The sequence below is a fragment of the Centruroides sculpturatus genome, unplaced genomic scaffold (genome assembly GCF_000671375.1).
Source record: "Centruroides sculpturatus isolate CEXI.00-Female unplaced genomic scaffold, Cexi_2.0 scaffold319, whole genome shotgun sequence".
Classification (NCBI taxonomy): Eukaryota; Metazoa; Arthropoda; class Arachnida; order Scorpiones; family Buthidae; genus Centruroides; species Centruroides sculpturatus.
The window spans coordinates 428,960-447,626 of NW_019384636.1; the positions used below are offsets into that span (position 1 = coordinate 428,960).

At 29.9% G+C, this 18,667-nt stretch overlaps 1 pseudogene; it reads left to right on the forward strand.

The window, feature by feature from the left end:
- The window catches only part of LOC111625865, a 43,211-nt pseudogene that overhangs the window by 10,413 nt on the left and 14,131 nt on the right, over positions 1 to 18,667 (forward strand).

The window sequence follows — 18,667 nt, forward strand, 5'->3', positions numbered from 1 at the left end:
GAATTTTCGTCGATGTTAAGCCTAACGAAGACTATTGTATCGTTAAAAATTATTTTTTTATTTTGTACAAACAAAATAAATTTATTGAAAAATATAAAAACAATAAAAAATTATACTTCAGATGTTAATTTAGTATCAAAAACGTAAAATATTTGAGTAGCCCGAGAAATAGCCGAAGATTGCAGCGCCACAGCACTAGCGAAAATTTAAATTTGCCGACTGGAATGCTTTCGGATAACGGACGTTTCGGATAACCAGCTTTCGGATAAACGATGCTCTACTGTAATTCTAATTTATCAATCAATAAATTAATGAAATACGAATATTTCAATAATTTATAATTTGTTGATTTTGAAAATATATTTTAAAAAAGCCAGCAACGAGTTGCTTAATTTCCAGGCAATACTTGGTGGTGCCATCTGTTATGACATTTTATTTTTAAAATTTTTATATTTTTAACTGTTATAAAATGACGAAAAGCTTAATTTTGAAGATAGGTGACACTTTGAATAACATAGCAATTGGTTTTCGTGACAATCACACCTATTTGTAGTACACTTAGATTTTCAGTCACAATTTCTGAAACCCTGCCCAGTCAGTACCAAGGGATTGTTTTCTTGCTGTTTGACGTAAACATATTTCTACAGCAGGGACATATTCTATCGTTAAAAATCTCTCTTCTCAAATACTGAATTCAGATTTTGCATAGAATTGCTTTAAAATACCCGTTTTAGTACCAAGTTTATAAAAGTCATCTTCTGTTTTACTAAGAACCACAGCTAAAATTGAGCGTGCATCAGTTTTTGCTCTGTCTTGTTGGGGAATTAGTAGGGAAAGGAAATGAGAGAAACAAACTTTTGTACTTTAACGATACGGAAGCCGTTAATGTACGGATTACCTAGGTTAAATGCGGAAAAATCTTGATTCCGCACGTTAACGGATCACCCTAGTTAATCTGGAGATTAGCTAGGTAATGTACACTTTAACGGCTTTCGAGCTTTAGCGGTAACATATATAGTATTATCGGTAAATAATTTAAAATTTAATTTCGCATAATAAAATTACTCAAGTTAATGTGTTTATACATAATCATAATTATAATACCTTCAATGTTTTATAATAAATATTTTAAATAAATGTACAGTATATTTAATAATATTTTATCTTTTTTTACGTAATACATTAATAAAACACTGCACAGTATATCATTATTAGCATACTGATATTTTTCATTTCACGTTCCATATAATTACGTTCAGAATGAAATATAAGCTTTTCAAGGCAATTTTTAATTATTTAATTACGTGCTTAAATATATATTGTGGTAATTGTAGGGGAATTTTAAAAGTAGGTATTCAAATAAAACAAATTAAATTTTTAGTAATATATACAGTATTTAGGGGAGATCGGGGCAACTTCGGCATGCGGGGCAAGTTTGTCAAGCGCTTTTTTTAAAAAACAAATTAAAAAAAAACTTTGATTATAGGTTAGGCAGTTGAATTTCATTGGTGGCTTGTTGAGAGTAGTGTTTTTATTGTTCTCCAACAAGCATAGTTGAATTATCAAGCAAATTTTCATTTTCGTTGAATTCCATATACAGTAGAACCTCCATTATCCGGACCTCCATTATCCGGATTTTCGATTATCCGGATTGTTCAAAATAAACAAAAATTTTACGAATTTGCTGATTTGCACTTGGCGAATTATGACACTGTTTATGTACGTGATGGAATGCATAACTTTTTTTGTTTTAACAACGTCTCACCCAGCACAGTGGTCGTAAACTCTTAAATATAATTTACGTAGTAATAAAAATATAACTTGACATACGTATTTATAAATAATTTATTTTCAAATTACATCATTTCTATGACCAAGGGCGGCGTAAGGCATGGGCAATGTGGGCCACCGCCTATGCCTCACGGTCCGAAGGACCTTGCGTTTCGAAGGTTTATCCATTACTTAAAAACCGCGAACGCGACGATAAAATTTTACTCGTCATAAAACGATAAATAGTTTGTCAAATTTTTATTCATAAAAATGCAGTTTCAACTGCTTTTTATTTTATAAAATCCGTCTTCTTGCGCCACCAGAGGGCCTTTTAAACAATAGGNTTAAAAGACAAGACATGCAATTTATAAACTGAATTTGTCTTAATTTTAATTTCTTTTTGTTGAATATAGGCCTATAAATGTTTTTGAATTAAATCGGATTTTTTATTGAGGCGTAGATCCAGTCAATATAGTAACTCAATTTTTATCATCACAAGCGGACTTGATCTTAACTTGCCGATCTTGCCCCGATCTCCCCTATATCTCTTTAAAAAATTAAAAATTCAAGAAAAGTCTAATTACAAAACATGCTAATTAACTTTCACAACACCTTATCTAACTGAGAGTTAGTTATTAACTAATTCTCAGTGAGACAAACTTCGCTTTGCGCCATTCTAGACAAAGCCGTACAATACTGTACAATAACGTCTGAAAGAACACATGTATAACATGTGTTCTTTAAGACGGTATAACATGTATAACATGTGTTCTTTAAGATGTTTATTAAGGTTTTTATTTATAACTCCTATATATTCTCCAGACCCAATTGTTCATTTTTATACAAGATTCTGTATACTCCAGCCTGTTTTCCTTTTTTAACTTTATCTTTCCTTAAAAGGCTATAAATGGTGGGCGCTCTATTGAAAGCCAGCTGGAAATCTTTGTAGTCCGCTATTTCACTCATAACATAGAGAAAGAGCAGTATTACCCATAGCGTAAAAATATATGGTCGAAAAGAACTTATAAGAAAATAGCGTATAATGTTCTTACAATCAAAAACTGATGTTGTGAATGTAATTTTTTTCTTTATTTTTCTTTTTCCTTTTTATCAATTTTATTATATTGTTATTTTAAATTTTATATATACAGTAGAACCTCGAAAACTCGGCCTAATGTGGACCGAAGGGTGGCCGAGTTTGTGAAAATGCCGGGTTATCGGGAATGGGGTTAAAAAAAATAAGTACGAGTGTTTCCTCAGAAAATACTGTACTGTACTTGTATGTATTGTTTACTTGAGAATATAACAGAGAATAAACTGCCCAAATACCCTTAAACAAAGGAAAAGTACGTCCTTTATGAAGGCATAAAGCCTTTACTACATGAAAATGAAAATTAATGAATACACTGTGTACAGTAATTTACCTGATAAGACAGACCACAGAAAAATACTTTATGAGAGCTTTTATACTTTTATAAAGCTGTCTATAATGAAAATTAATTAACTAAGGATTTTTTTGCCCTGCCAGGGTGTGGTCGAGTTATCCGGAGTGCCGGGTTATCGAGAGCCGAGTTTTCGAGGTTCTACTGTATTACAGTAATTTATTCTTTGGATTCAAGTAGTTCAATATTTCAAAGAAGTTTGTATTTTAAATGTGTTCTTAACTGTTCTATACAAAAAGAACAATTATCAATGTTGAATGATTTTTAAAAACTTAAAGATGGCCTGTAAAACAGGTTGAAAACGTTCGTTACAGTTAATAAATAATTCTCAGTGAGATAAGGTGTTGCTATGGAAGTTAAGAAGCATTCTAGCTGGGTATTAAGAAACATGCTAAATTTGCTTTTCGGCTCTTAAGACATTTGTATATTTTCTAGTGAGAGGAAATTACTTAATATATCTATAGATGCTGATATAGCGAAGATAGAAAAGTTAACAACATTATATGGGGAATATACTTCTAGCGATTGAAATATTTTATGTTTTGTATTCAATATATTTATTATTAGCGACTTATAATAATAATAGTAATAATAATTAATAATAATAATAATCAATAATAAAAATCACATTATTACTTTATTAACAAAATTCAAATTACCATGTCCTTGATGATTGATCTTTATATTGAATTATGTATTTATATTGCAGTGTTATTAAAATTTTTAAAGCAGTTAAATAATCCCCTTTTACGAGTATTAGTAAATTTATGTAAATTCAAAGATTTTAAAAATGATAGTAACAATTATTAGGGCTAAACAAATAAAATGTCACAAAAGTTCGGCAATAACGTTGCCAACTTGTTTATTTTGAAATCACTTATAATCAAGGGTAGACTGGCAAATGCCCCAGGGAGTTTTGGCAAATGCCAAAATGGATCGGTACTATTGAAAACTGTACACGTAAAAGTGCTGTTTGTTGAAATTTCTGGGCATTATTTATTATTTACATTAAAATATAAAAAATCACGAAAATACAAAATTGTCTTCGTTTTCTTTTTCGTCATTTCAAACACCAGTGACAGTTCAAATCCAAGTTTTTAATGTTATGCAAATTTTATTTAATTGTAATCAAATATAAATAACGATTTATTCAAAGTAACTGATCATACAACCAGTGATGATATTCGAAATATTTAACAAAGGGTTCGCTAACAGAAAATTTTTCTTTAACAATTTTTTTTCGCTCAAATCGGAAGGCTCTAGTTTAGTAGTGTTACAGAGTATAATACGTATACAGTATTTTAATATATTTTTAAAAGAAAACCATTGAGAAATGTTACGTGAGTTTAACAAGGAAAACTTTGAAAATGTTAACAACGGGTTCGGCCGAACCTGTGCGAACCCGCTGAATATCACCACTGCATACAACTACTTATCAGTTCGTTTTATTTTACCGCGCCCTTCACCCAATACTTATTTTATTTTGGAATATTAATATCTGATACTAGTTAGCAAAGTGGCCTTGATGTTGCCAGACTCAAAATCATGTTCCAGTCCGTCTGCTTTTCTTTCATACAATGGTTAATATGGAGTGTGCAGCTCATATAGGCTATTTACTCGGACGGCCGAGCGGCCAAGGTGGCAGCCTACCGCTCTGGAGGACCCAGGATCCAATCCGGTCGGGCCAAGGAAACCCCAGGAATTTTTCGGGGGGGTGGTCCGTTCGGATATGTCGAGCCCCGTCCCTTACCATCCGGTCGCACCATTGTGGGCCTGATCGAACCCATAATGGGCCTGCTATAAGAGGCCCTCTTAGTGCCCACAGGGTGGAAAGAGTATATAAAAAGGCTATTTACTCCGAGAGACAAGAATATGGATGCATGCGTCCAGGGCCGGCCCGTTCATATAGGCGAACTAGGCGATGGCCTAGGGCGCTTGAATTCGGAGGAGGGGGCGGCATGGAGAAAGTACATGCATAAATTACAATAAATAATGAAAAATAAATGTTTTTTGATCACAATCCTTTCTCACGTGTTGACCCGTGAGTAGCGCCATAAGTCTTACGATCGCGATATTGCGTGCTGCATATTGAATAAAAATTAGATATTCTTGGGGCGACGTTAAAGTCATTTGCCTAGGGCGCTGAGTTTGCTCGGGCCGGCAGTGCATGCGTCCAATTGGCCGAACCTTATAGATGGAATGGCCATACAAGCTCGGGAAAATAATGCCTTCCAGGAGGTCTTGTTAAGGAAAATTGGCCCCTATTCAGGCGTTACAGACATGGAGAAAACCCGGAAGATTCCATGTGATCAGACCACCCGATCGAGACGCGAATCCACGACCGAACTCCCAGTGTTCAGGGACAAAGACCGCTTGGCTACTTCACAACACAGTTTTAGAAAATAGATTTGATTTGAAGACATAAAAGTGTTGAGTATTAATTAATAATTCCAGAAAAATATAACTCCAAACCTATTTTTATGTACATATTTATTGCATCTACTTCTCTGAACCAAATTCTTCTATTTAAATTTTTATAAATTTGATGATTTTACATACGCAATGAAAACACAAAAAAAAATTATGGAATAAGAGAACTAAATTTTAGTTTTAATTTGGATAATATAAATAATATTTAAAAGACAAGACATGCAATTTATAAACTGAATTTGTCTTAATTTTAATTTCTTTTTGTTGAATATAGGCCTATAAATGTTTTTGAATTAAATCGGATTTTTTATTGAGGCGTAGATCCAGTCAATATAGTAACTCAATTTTTATCATCACAAGCGGACTTGATCTTAGCTGCTTACTAAAACGAAACATAACCAGTAATCTTAGGACATATTTCAAGGTAATCAATTTTTTTGCCATTTATAACAGCGTTTCTCAACCTACGGTCGCGAACCACCGGTAGACCTCAGGCAGATTTAAATTAATCAAGATTAAAACTTTGTTCAATGATAATTCACTTTTAATAATTTACTTCCAATTTAATTTATTATCTTTCCGTATGTATTCAAAACGTGCTTTTTATAAATGACACACTACGTCCCAAATGTTGGTAATATCGACATGGGTTTAAAAATTAGGCCTATACAACTTAGTGGTCCATAGAATTTTTTAAGACATTTTAGTGGTCCTTGAGCTTAAAATGGATGAGAAACTCTGATCTATAATATGGCACTTCCTGTTTGCAATCTCAGTTGATTTATATGTTTACTATTAAATATTAGCGGATAGATAAATTAATTGCTATTTTTATTTACATTTTCCTTCCTTAATAAAAAGATAAAAAATTTAATCTTAAAAAAATAATATATAAAACAAAATAAATACGATGTTAAATACATATTATTAATAGCATCTAGTTAATAGCAACTAGAAATCTCTAATTCTGTTTCTAAATTTATTCCCCAATAAAATAAAATTAGATTGAGTGACTTTGGATAAAGCGAAATACTGGCACATGGTTAATCACTATTATATCATTACAAGCATACCTGGTCGATAACGAAGTTGGCCAACACGAATTACACATGTTACCTGTAGTAAATTATGGGGTCTTGTTCTGGTTCGAACTCAATTTCTCATTGTAGTTGACCGACACCTTTCCGTACCGCCATTTGGCGAATTTCTAATTTAAGATATCAACAAATATTAACATAAAAATGTTGATTTGTTGATTTTTTCGTTCTGTTTTGTCCGTGTTATCTTATTTTTAATAACTGGTTTATAAAATAAATTAGAATTTTAATTTATAGTTTATTAACAATCCTTCTAGTTGGATTGACTTATTTGAACAGACTGAAAAATAACGATTCTTGCCACTTAGCTTCAGAAGACGATATAAGCTCATTCAAAGTACCTTTGAGATGATAAGTGTAAAGTGAGAATCTTGCACTTAGGCTCTGTTTCTTACAGCTTGAAATATGAGAGACAGTTTTAGCAGCATTTTGTGGGCGTTAACATAATTTTTTTCTGCACACTCCACAATAAATATATAATACAGCTGCTGGATAGAGAGGGACGTGACCTGATAATCTTTATCAACGATTCACGAAAACTTCTATCTTGATCACGGCTCAATTCAAGTTTCTCAGAACGACAGCTGATGTTTACATTTTTGACGAACAGAGGAATAGTATCAATAGTAACAGAAAGTCCACAGACTGAGTAACGAGAATTGGTGTATAAACAATACAAAACAGCCTTGAAGGTTAACATATTCAAGAATTATGTCCAGTATGTTATTAAATTAACAGGCCTTGAATACTATAATTGTTAATTTAATGACATTTGATTGCGTCAGAATTAAAAAATACGGAAAAAACAGATTGGAGATGTAAAAACGAGAACCTTATTATTTATTAAGTATTTTCTATACTAACATATCTAAGATACAATTTTTTAAAATATAAATACGGCATAAAAACACTATTTTCGTTGTTTAAACACTATAAAGTGTAATTAATCGACCACTAGCATTCCAGATCGAGGAGTGTTATTGCTATGCGCTTTTCACTCCGGAAGAAACAGTGAGGAAGAGTCGGTCTTATAGAAGACGACCAATCCGAGGAAGACAGAAGAGAGGTCACTAAGTAACCAAAACTGGTGTTATAAGAGACGACCCCCGCGAGAAAGGGAGACAGAATGCCTTCCGGGAGGACTTGGAGGGAAAGCTGGCCCCTATTCAGGCGTCATTGGCAAGGAGGAAAACCCGGAAAAACTCCCGCTGCCAGCTCGTCTGAGTGAGGCGCGAACCCCCGAGTGAGGATCGAACTCCGGTGTATAGGGTCTGGTCACCACTAGCAAGCGGAGACGGAGTCCACTCGGCCACCGGTGGGCTAATCGACCACTAGCTGACATAAAAACACTATGTTAACAATAAATAGCACAATACCGTAAATCATAAAAATATGCTTCCGAAAATTTTTCCGGAAGCAGATTATTTTTTCGTTTCTTACTAAGTCTACAATTTTAATTTTTTTCCTTTTTATAAAGTAGGCACTTTACGACCTTTCTTTGGTTTATCAGAGCTAACGTTACCATTACTCTTGCGTTTTGGAACCATGTTTGCAAAGTAATTATATAAATGAAACAAAGGGAAGCACTAATATCATATGAACAGGATGTTTCAAGGAGAACTCTAGTCAAAATCTGATGCGAGTCCCATTGTTTAGTACAAAATACAGAAATGAGTCACAGTAACGCTTTCCAAGCGAGAAAGGGCGTGACAGATACTTCATCGCCTTAAAAAATAACATTAATTAAGAAATTTTATTTTACTCATTCTTGTTCTTTTTATTGCCGTGAATCTGAAAACCGGTTTGGCGAATCTATGTATGGAAGAGTCCTACTGTATTTAATTATTTAAATTATTTTATATGTTTATAATTCTAGTAATATATGAAGCATGATAATAGATAATGCTTCCTAGAATAATCAATTATTTATTTATTCCAGAAATTGTTAGAATTATAAAATATACAGTAAGTTATACCATAAAAACAAAGACTTAGAACCTATTATGGGATTGGGACATTTTAATCGCTAGAAAATGATATTGAAACGTATCGAAAAACTTATTCTAATGTTAACAAAATGAAAAATTAAAACTGGTTTTATTGAATATATTAATATTTAAGATACATTAATATTTTTTATCGTTGTAAAACTGTATAAACTTTACGCATTCAATTTATTCTGAATTCTGTATGTTACGCAAGAAATATTTTCGGAATTCTTTAAAATTTTCCTGTCAAAAGTATTTTTTATATCTTTTATTTTATTGAAGTTTATTAACGTAATATCCTTTAATATTTAATTATTTTTAAAATAAGAGTATTTGCTTCATATAAATTTATATGTATATTTCTATTTATCTGCATTTTATACTGTTATAAATAATATGTATTTCATTATGCTATAAATATCTTATTTTAAAATGATTAAAAAATAATTTTATATTGATATATTTATTAGACCATATTGTATTTATGAATTTTTAATATTTTTCCTTTCTGAAATTATAATAATAGATTTTCCTTATAACGTAAATGCGATGTTGCATGCATTCCATATTAACATTAGAAAAGAAAATACTATTTATTTTATACGTTACTATATTGTATTGCGAAGACATATTAAATACGCCTGCGCAATACAATATAGTAACGTATAAAATACTGAACATATGAATATTTCATAATAGAAAATAAAAATTTTAAAACTTCTACACAATTCTAAATAAATAAATTTATTTATTTATTCAATATTTCTTTATTATCTTTATCACAGAAGAAAGGAAAATCTGAACATTTTGGCAAATATTTAACTTGGCTGTTATGCCTTTTTAAGTCTTCTGCAGCATACTAAAGATAAATGAAATTCTGAACATAAAGAAAAAACGATATCATCATACAAATACAAGAATATAAAAGTAAGAAAATATTTGTTTTTTATTTAATATTAAAAATATTCTGTTTAATTAATAAAATGCTTGGCAATTGTTTAAACTCTGTTCACATATTGTTCTTGAATCTAGAAAATTTTGTAAATACAAAACTGTAATAAAAAATCTGAGTATGTTTAATAATTTTTAATAAAAAGTTGACAAATTATTAGGAACGTACTTCGATTTTACATTATAGTTTTTTTTTTGAGTGTTGAACACAAGATTGTGTTATTAATTAAACACTTGGCTTTTTTCCATCTTTATTCAGTTTAAGCCAAGTGTTTAATTGATAAGACAATCTTGTGTTCAACACTCAATAAATAGTAAAACACGATTTCAGAAAACAAATTATAGTTTTTTTGTTTATAATTATATTATATATAATTAATAATAATATATAATATTTAATTATAATACATAATTATAATATACTTATTAACATTATAGACTATGTTGTTTACAATAAATCTATCACATATAATAAGATTAAACAATTAAATACCTAAAATTTTAATAGAAAGCGATTAATATTTTAAAGAATTATTTTATATATTTTTTTTCTGAACGAAGTTAGTATATATACTGTTTTATCACAGAAGTTTTCAATAGTTGCTATATAAGGTGACTCGTAAGTTTAAATAGAAAATTTTAAAAATTTAAACTTAAAAAATGGAAATAAATTAACTTAAATAAAAAATTAAATATTTAAATATTGTATTATAAGTATTTAAGTAAAGTTTAAATATTTAAGTATTGCTTATTAATTATTATATTTATTCAAAAACTTTACAATAATCTTTAATGGGAATATTTTATAAATTCTTTCATCAAAATTACACTGCTCTAAAATTTATCATATACATTTGTAATAATAAATGCTATAGGCTATGTTTTTCCCTTCTAAATTTGGGATGTTTGAAAAAAATTTCTCATAAATTTCTAAATTTTACAAGGAAATTATAAGTTAATTTCTATTATTTTCTGTAAACTTTATTTATATCCATAAGAACATAAATTGAAAAAAAGTGTAAAGGGAAAAAGTACATTATTAAAACTGCATAACTAGTCTTTGTAAAGTTATGAATTTATTTATTTATTTTTTAAAAAAATTAGAAATTGCTTTAACATTGTATTAATCACACGTTTACATAATGTGATATGCTTGAGTCTCTTCAAGCAAAATCCATAAAAACTGACTTTTTCTTTTAAAATCATGTTCCCATACAAAAATTTGTTAGATTATTTTCATCATTTCTTTATTTCTAATATTGTTTATACATCAGCATAAAATATTTTAAACGTAACTGTTCGTTTACTTAATTATATTTTGATTTTATCTAGAGCAATAGCAGAGTTTTCGGCTGAATAATTTCAATGCTATATATACGTATATATATTTAATTAAACAAGTATATAAAAGTTTAGTGACTTGCTTTGTCACGCTTGGCAGTAATGTCTGAAGTAACGCTTGGTTGTTCATTTAAGTTATTTGCCTAATGTAGTCAATCACTCGTTGAATATTCGGTTATCTGCTTTAAATAAAACAGTATTTAAGTAAATTATAAATTATTTACATTTATTTGTTTTAGTTAGCATTTCATTTTCCCCACAAATATAAATATTATTTTGAATTTAATTAGTTTCTTCAGATAAAATTTCAGTTTCATATTTATGTTCAACAATGAAGAAAACTCTTGTTCTGAATAAAAAATACCGAGTAATCGTAATTAAAATACCACAGTCAATACTGTATAGAGAGATATTGTAGTCTAAATGCAAAAAAAATTGTTAAAGTGATATTTCAGAACATGCGGAAGACATTTCCTTAAAAAAATTATAATTAAAAGTCATAACTATAAGCACTTTTGATGCTGGAAGCAACAAAAACTCAGTTTCATTTTTGAGAACCCTTAAAAAGTATAGTTTTTCAAGCGAAAGTTGTAAATTTGGCAGTTTTGAAAGACTGTATCACACTGCATCCGAAAACATCAGAGGATCAATTACGGTTAGTTATTGAATATATTATTCATCACCTTCAGATTTCACCTTTATTATGGGGACCACATTGAGCAGTTTCTCTATACAGCTAAGGTTTCTGTTTGAGCATCTGACTGTTGTAAAAAATATTTCGCAACTATCCAAGATATAGAAAATGAAGTCAATATAAACAAACGGAAAATAAAGAAAGAGAAAAAACGGTTCAGATTTGTGATGCAAAATATCAGAAATTTGTAGAAAAATACAGGGAAAAAGTATTAAAGATGTATGAGGATAAATGCATGTTTGAAGACAATAGTAAAAAGGAAATAAATATAGAATTACATTCATTTCGGAATTGGGAATAAATTTAATTTCAAAGTAAATTTACAGGCATACGACTGGCAATTATACGCCAGTTAAATTATGATCATAAAATAACAGAAGGCACTAGTTTACTACTTTGGCCGTTAAATAACTTGTAGCTGTAAAGTTCTTGCTGCGAGTCTGTCAAGGCGTTCATTCTTTACAGTCATTACCGTAATCTCCTGCTGATTTTAAAATTATTTTTCCTTACCATCAACCTTCTGTAATTAGTTGCTTAAACTTTCGCTTTTTTTCACATGCGTACTTTTCGCACCAGCTGATTGCTGTTTCTTCGTCTGTAATGATATTCAAACAGTAAGTTTTTTTTATCTCTTTATCGATCCTGGAGTACATCAATTTACTACTGTTCTTTCCTACTACTATATATTACTTCGTAACTTTTGAAAGTTACAGTGTTAATTTTACATTCGTTGAAATTAATGATTGATCAAAATGTCTTTTTTTAGATATGAGATCATTTTCGGCATGATTACAAAAACTCGTTTATCCAGTTTTATATGTCTTAATTGAATGGAAATTTCGAAGAATACTGCTATTAACTGCTAATATTAATTTTTTGTTTAGTTAAATTACGTCAACGCAACACTTGGGCGATATTCCTAGGGGAATGCCTTCCAGGAGGTCTTTTTAAGGGTAACTGACCCGTATTCAGGCATTACAGACAGGGCCGGCCATCGGGGGTGTGCGGCGGATGCTATGCACCGGGACCCCGTGATTGATGGGGCCCCAACATTATCGCGTTAAGAAATTAAAATAATACTGTGGCCGTCGGCCATATAAAATTATATGTATATTTGTATATAGTCGTAGTTTTAATGTTTATTTTATAATTTCTTCTATCTCTTTTTGTCTGTCTTATTTCTGGAACTTTCTGGTGACCGTTATTGTCTCTGGGTAGGATTAGCCGTTCTAAGAATCAAAGACAACTGTTATAACTGATCTGTTGTAACTTGATCTAAGTGTCAGGTCAAAGGTAGAAATTCCTACATACTTTTCGAATGTCTAAGTGAGTTCTTGTGTAGTCGTCACCCCAGGTCAGTTGTATCCGAGAGTGAATAAAATCTGATTTTTCTGATATTTCCCATAAGCAACAAACTTCAATTATTATTAGGTATGTAAATTTTGAAGAGAAAAGATTAATTGTAAATGAGTCATTTATAGGGTTTATTGAAGCAACTGATGTGACTGGAGAAGGACTAGCAAAAAGTCTATTGAAAACATTAAGTGAGCTTGATTTAGATATGAATTGTAGAGGGCAGGGATACGACAACGGTAGCAACATGAAAGAGAAATATAAAGGTGTACAATCTAGAATAATTGCTAATCCCTCATGCAATATATGTGTCTTGCCTATCACACTCTTTTAATTTATTAATTCGTGATTCCACTTCCAGAAGAACATATTGTAAAAATTTTTTGGGGATATTGCAACGTTCATATTGCTTATTTTCTGCATCTACGAAGAGATGGGAAATTCTAAAAAAGCATTTAAACATTACTCTTAAACCATTATGTAAAACTCGTTGGGAAGCCAAAATAGATTCGGTTAAAGTAGGGTATACACAGTTTGAACAAACTTGTAATGCCCTAGAAGAATTTATTGATATAAGTAACGATAATACAGCAGTATCCAAAGCTAAAAGTCTATTGGATTCAATACAAGAAATGCCATTTATTTTATGTTTAATAGTATGGTTTGCAATGTTGTGTAAAATTAACGCTATCAATATACTATTTCAAGCGAAAATAATTATTCTTGAGTCTGCTTTTAATTTAGTCAATAAAATTAAAACTGAAATCCAAAATTTAAGAACAAAATTTAACACATTTTTAGATGAAGCAAAAGTGTTAGCACGTAATTTGAATATTTCAGAACATTTTCCTGAAAAACGAATACGAAAAAGAAAAAGGTTATATTCCTAAATAGCAGAAGATGAAGTTATAGAAAACCCGGTAGAGGAATTTAGATGTTATTTTTTTAACACTGTAATTGATATTGTTATTGTACAAATAGAAGATAGATTTAAAAGTATACCAAATATTATTTCTGATTTCAAATTAATCACTGATATGAAAACCTTAGAAAAACATGAATTAGAAAAATGTTCCAAAAACTTTGTAAAGTTTTATAACAAAGATGTAGATGAAAACCTAATCCAGGAAATTGGTTTGCTACGGGATTTGATTTTGAATGAAAGGGATGTAAATAACGCACAAGACATATTGCAATACATACTAAATAATAATTATAATGAGTTATTTCTAAATGTATTAACTGTGTTAAAACGTTTCTTTACGTTGCCAGTTACTATAGCAACTTCTGAGTGCTCTTTCAGCAAATTAAAATTAATAAAGAATTATCTTCGGTCCAGCATGTGTGCAGAACGCTTAAATGCACTTGCTATATTAAGAATAGAAAAAAAAAATTGCAAAAAATTGTAATTTTTCTGAAGTAGTTAATGTATTAGCAAAAAACAAAATCACGCTTTAAATAAACATGCATTAGTAATATATGTTCGTGTTTGTAATTTTTTTTTACTTTACAAAAAATTTAGGCCCCAAATAGTTTCTTGCACCCGGGCCCCTTTATAGAGAAGGCCGGCCCTGATTACAGATGTGGAGAAAACCCGGAAAGCTCCGTCCCGGCGAGGCGCGAATTCACGACCGAACTCCCTGTGTTCAGGAAACAACACCGCTTGCTCACTGATGGGCTGCCCTCTATCAATTAATTTGCATTTACCACGATTCGTTTCAAACATGCTTAATTTACTTTCTGAAAAAAATTATGTAGTACTGCATACATTTCGGAACTTACTGAATGTGAATCGATCGATCACAATTTTACCCTTCTCTCTTTTTACCCTTTGACTCCTCTTTGACTGAACACTCAATGGCGGATCAGGCATCTGGTAAGCTCTTTGACGTCTTCTTGTTCTAAATATTGAATACTATCTTGTAAGTAATACTATCAAATCGATTTATAACTTAAGAAAAAAAACAGCAACGAATTACTTAATTTTATCAGCAAGATTAAACTTGTGTGTAGTACCATCTGTTATAAGATTTTATTTAAAAATTTTTTTGTAATACAGTGATATTCCGTTAACCCGGCATCATCGGGTCCAACACGGTGCCGGGTTATCGAATATGCCGAATTATCCATATAAAAATATCCATACATACAGGATATTTTTTTTACATTTGTTGATATTTTAAGGTTCTCGTAGTCCAAAATGTAAAATCTTGGGGAGTCATTTTTTCGCCTGATTGCCATACTCCCCTGTATTGTATATAACAGCTGGTAAAGTTAATCAATTTTAATATTTCATGGTGTGACTATAATAATCGAGTAAAATGCAGTGGATTTGAAGATTTTAAATGAGTTCTTTATGTTTATTTTAATAGCCAGTAATCGCAATAAAACAGTGCTTATTATATATAAATGAACAATGATATAATACACGAATACATATTTTCTAACATTTCCTTTACAAAAGACACAAAAATCAGCAACCACTTCAAACACAAGCGGTTTGAGGTGGAAAACATATATTTTAAATCAAATAATTAAAAATATGATTAAAAATTGTTATTATTTCTAGTTATAATTTAACGAAATTGAATAAAATTTGTTGTATTAATTTTTTCGATATATCATCCATAAATTTAGATACAAATTTTTCTATTATATTAATTAATAAGATTAAAGAGGAAAGTAGTTAATTATAATTATTTTTATTATTTTTATTATTTTATTATTTTTTTTTTAAATTTTTTTTAACTTGTTTTATCACTTATGTTGTCGCTTGCGCAGTCGTTTCATCGCCTCACAAATCAACTGGTTCTGATTCTGGTAAGACGAAGTAAAGTAAACGATCTTAAACTTTCGTTGTGTAAAGACGCTAAAGTTGAGAACAGATCTTTGCGAATTGAGAATTGGGTTTGGTTATTTGTGAATAATTGGGTGATTTTTACAGGTTAGTTTAATTTATATTATCATCATTTTTATAAATTTTATCTATCTTTATTTTATTATTTTAATGTTTTTTATCCCTATCTATCAATCTTTTTTTAAACAGATGTTAGTTTTTAAACCTCTATTATCAATATTGTTAATTAACTTCGATATTAAGATTTATCACGTATTCAGATATTTTATCAGAATGTTAGATTGCTTAGTAAAAAATTCACATTTTTTTGTCTGTATTACTACTTCAATGAGAATCTGCAATGAGAATAAATAAAAGAGGAGGAGGAATTTTATTATTATTGCGTCAAAATGAAAAATGTGTAAAAATAACATTATCATTTGNGGAAATTGGTTTGCTACGGGATTTGATTTTGAATGAAAGGGATGTAAATAACGCACAAGACATATTGCAATACATACTAAATAATAATTATAATGAGTTATTTCTAAATGTATTAACTGTGTTAAAACGTTTCTTTACGTTGCCAGTTACTATAGCAAGTGCTGAGCGCTCTTTCAGCAAATTAAAATTAATAAAGAATTATCTTCGGTCCAGCATGTGTGCAGAACGCTTAAATGCACTTGCTATATTAAGAATAGAAAAAAAAAATTGCAAAAAATTGTAATTTTTCTGAAGTAGTTAATGTATTAGCAAAAAACAAAATCACGCTTTAAATAAACATGCATTAGTAATATATGTTCGTGTTTGTAATTTTTTTTTACTTTACAAAAAATTTAGGCCCCAAATAGTTTCTTGCACCCGGGCCCCTTTATAGAGAAGGCCGGCCCTGATTACAGATGTGGAGAAAACCCGGAAAGCTCCGTCCCGGCGAGGCGCGAATTCACGACCGAACTCCCTGTGTTCAGGAAACAACACCGCTTGCTCACTGATGGGCTGCCCTCTATCAATTAATTTGCATTTACCACGATTCGTTTCAAACATGCTTAATTTACTTTCTGAAAAAAAATTATGTAGTACTGCATACATTTCGGAACTTACTGAATGTGAATCGATCACAATTTTACCCTTCTCTCTTTTTACCCTTTGACTCCTCTTTGACTGAACACTCAATGGCGGATCAGGCATCTGGTAAGCTCTTTGACGTCTTCTTGTTCTAAATATTGAATACTATCTTGTAAGTAATACTATCAAATCGATTTATAACTTAAGAAAAAAAACAGCAACGAATTACTTAATTTTATCAGCAAGATTAAACTTGTGTGTAGTACCATCTGTTATAAGATTTTATTTAAAAATTTTTTTGTAATACAGTGATATTCCGTTAACCCGGCATCATCGGGTCCAACACGGTGCCGGGTTATCGAATATGCCGAATTATCCATATAAAAATATCCATACATACAGGATATTTTTTTTACATTTGTTGATATTTTAAGGTTCTCGTAGTCCAAAATGTAAAATCTTGGGGAGTCATTTTTTCGCCTGATTGCCATACTCCCCTGTATTGTATATAACAGCTGGTAAAGTTAATCAATTTTAATATTTCATGGTGTGACTATAATAATCGAGTAAAATGCAGTGGATTTGAAGATTTTAAATGAGTTCTTTATGTTTATTTTAATAGCCAGTAATCGCAATAAAACAGTGCTTATTATATATAAATGAACAATGATATAATACACGAATACATATTTTCTAACATTTTCTTTACAAAAGACACAAAAATCAGCAACCACTTCAAACACAAGCGGTTTGAGGTGGAAAACATATATTTTAAATCAAATAATTAAAAATATGATTAAAAATTGTTATTATTTCTAGTTATAATTTAACGAAATTGAATAAAATTTGTTGTATTAATTTTTTCGATATATCATCCATAAATTTAGATACAAATTTTTCTATTATATTAATTAATAAGATTAAAGAGGAAAGTAGTTAATTATAATTATTTTTATTATTTTTATTATTTTATTATTTTTTTTTTAAATTTTTTTTAACTTGTTTTATCACTTATGTTGTCGCTTGCGCAGTCGTTTCATCGCCTCACAAATCAACTGGTTCTGATTCTGGTAAGACGAAGTAAAGTAAACGATCTTAAACTTTCGTTGTGTAAAGACGCTAAAGTTGAGAACAGATCTTTGCGAATTGAGAATTGGGTTTGGTTATTTGTGAATAATTGGGTGATTTTTACAGGTTAGTTTAATTTATATTATCATCATTTTTATAAATTTTATCTATCTTTATTTTATTATTTTAATGTTTTTTATCCCTATCTATCAATCTTTTTTTAAACAGATGTTAGTTTTTAAACCTCTATTATCAATATTGTTAATTAACTTCGATATTAAGATTTATCACGTATTCAGATATTTTATCAGAATGTTAGATTGCTTAGTAAAAAATTCACATTTTTTTGTCTGTATTACTACTTCAATGAGAATCTGCAATGAGAATAAATAAAAGAGGAGGAGGAATTTTATTATTATTGCGTCAAAATGAAAAATGTGTAAAAATAACATTATCATTTGTGATTTAATTTAAGTAATGCCAATTTAGTTATCTTTATATACTTAAAAATTACAGAATGTTGAATGATTTTTCTTAATAATACCGATATATATATATATATATATATATATATTGAATTATATTATTGAATTGAATAATATATTATTGAATTATATTATATTAACCCTATG